Here is a 2,619-nt window from a genome sequence, read left to right as displayed (position 1 = left end):
GCCTAAAGTACAGGCAACCAAACATACATATGATTTTGCTGAACAAGAACAACAAGTTACAAAATGACCTGTATTTTCGTATACACCAGTTCCCATAAGAATTTTGGATATGGATGTTGATCTTGAATATACAGAGATTAAATGAGCGTAATTATAGGGTTTTAGCTGCAATGGTGTCTTCATAATTAATTAACAAACATTGGTATTTTACAAATAATAATTGGCAAATTAACGTCTTCGAAAATGACCTGTATTTTCGTATACAACAATTCCCAGAAGAATTTTGGATATGGATGTTGATCTTGAATATACAGAGATTAAAATACGCTTAAATATAGTTTGTAGTTGCAATGCTTCTTAGAATTTTGTTAAAAACTTTGATATTTGAGAAATGACAGATGGGAAAGTGCGTCTTTGAAAATGTCCTGTATTTTCGTATATACCAGCTCCTAGAAGAATTTTTGTAATTGATGTTGATCTTGAATATACAGAGACTAAATTGACGTAATTATAAGGTTTTAGCTGCAATAGTGTCTTCATAATTAATTAACAAACATTGGTATTTCACAAATAATAATTGGCAAATTAACGTCTTCGAAAATGACCTGTATTTTCGTATACAACAATTCCCAGAAGAATTTTGAATATGGATGTTGATCTTGAATATACAGAGATTAAAATAAGCTTAAATATAAGTTTGTAGTTGCAATGACTTCATCAGAATTTTGTTAAAAACTTTGATATTTGAAAAATGATATATGGGAAAATGCGTATACGAAAATGTCCTGTATTTTCGTATACACCAACTCTTAGAAGAATTTTTGTAATTGATGTTAATCTTGAATATACAAAGATTGAAATGAGCGTAACTATAGGGTTTTAGCTGCAATGGTGTCTTCATAATTAATTAACAAACATTGGTATTTCACAAATAACAGTTGGCAAGTAACGTCTTCAAAAATGGCTTGTATTTTCGTATACAACAATTCCCAGAAGAATTTTGGATATGGATGTTTATCTTGAATATACAGAGATTAAAATAAGCTTAAATATAGGTTTGTAGTTGCAATGACTTTTTCAGAATTTTGTTAAAAACTTTGATATTTGAGAAATGACAGATGGGAAAATGCGTCTTCGAAAATGTCCTGTATTTTCGTATACACAAGCTGCTAGAAGAATTTTTGTCATTGATGTTGAGCTTGAATATACAGAGATTAAAATGAGCATAATTATAGTGCTTTAGCTGCAATGGTGTCTTCATAATTAATTAACAAACATTGGTATTTCACAAATAACAGTTGGTAAAGTAACGTCTTCGAAAATGGCTTGTATTTTCGTATACATGTGCTCCCAGAAACATTTTGGACATGGATGTTTATCTTGAATATACAGAGATTAAAATAAGCTTAAATATAGGTTTGTAGTTGCAATGACTTTTTCAGAATTTTGTTGATATTTGAGAAATGACAGATGGGAAAATGCGTTTTCGAAAATGTCCTGTATTTTCGTATACACCAGCTTCTAGAAGAATATTGGACATTGATGTTGATCTTGAATATACAGAGATTAAAATAAGTGCAAATACACGTTTGTAGCTACCACAACTTCGTCACATTTATTTATTAAACTTTGGTATTTCACAGATGATAGTTTGGAAAACAACGTCTTCGAAAATGAACTGTATTTTCATAAAAACTCTCTCCCAAAAGAATTTTAAATATGAATATTAATCTAGAATATACATAAATTCAAATGAGCATAAATACTTATTTGTAGCTACTATAGCTTAGTCATACTTAATTATCAAACTTTGGTATTTGTGGAAAACATAATCTTCGAAAATGCCCAGTATTTTCGTAAGCACTTGCTTCTAGAAGATTGCTGAACATGAATGTTGATCTATAATATACAGAGATTAAAATTTAGTGTAAATATAGATTGATAGCTATATAAAAAGGCTACAGTCTCTTTCTGGAGATTTCATGAAAATATACATTTTTTATTTTCACTGATATCAGAAATGTTAACTAGTCTGTAAAGATCATGTAGGAGGCAACAATAGATTAATGTGTGCTGCAGGATCCGTAGTTGTTATCCATCTCCTTATTGAAGAAATATTTTTGGTCACTTTCACCAATTAAGTTTTCTACTATATGCAAATGAAAACTGCTACTGCTAGTAAAGAATGGCTTCCACTTTCTGTGGACCTTAAGGATGTCAACATACATTAGAGGCATCTTGCTATCAGCTCCACCTAAAATAATAACAATTGTACCAATCGATTGTTAACAAGTTGACTATTTACCTTATGACTATAGCAATTACTACAAATTTTTAGATGAAGACACATATTCAGTATGTTATATGTAAAAAGAATTGTCCCTACTAAGCTGCAATGTCTGTTGTATTTTTCCTGAAGACAAAGAACTTTAGTACTTGATGATTGTTTACATGTTGTATTGGTACTCACCCGAAGTGAAATGTGAAGTTCATAGGAAGGTTTTCTATACAAGGAAATAGAAGAAGGTAGCAATGGAGCATGTTGTTCATTAAGTTTGCATTCATAATATTGCAGAATAGAGAGCAAAATGACCTTTGAACTTAACTTCTGACAGTAGC

The 2,619-nt window shown here is 30.4% G+C and overlaps 1 long non-coding RNA gene across 1 annotated transcript; it reads right to left on the bottom strand.

The window, feature by feature from the left end:
• Positions 1–1,886: 1,886 nt before the first annotated feature.
• Positions 1,887–2,619, bottom strand: LOC108561939. The gene is made up of 3 exons (XR_001891037.1): positions 2,471–2,619; positions 2,306–2,413; positions 1,887–2,254 (listed from the first exon to the last, which is right to left on the bottom strand). It is a non-coding gene; the product is annotated as an uncharacterized LOC108561939 (long non-coding RNA).

The sequence above is a fragment of the Nicrophorus vespilloides genome, unplaced genomic scaffold (genome assembly GCF_001412225.1).
Source record: "Nicrophorus vespilloides isolate i.1.1-1 unplaced genomic scaffold, Nicve_v1.0, whole genome shotgun sequence".
Lineage (NCBI taxonomy): Eukaryota > Metazoa > Arthropoda > Insecta > Coleoptera > Silphidae > Nicrophorus > Nicrophorus vespilloides.
This window is presented reverse-complemented; position numbering and strand designations above follow the sequence as displayed.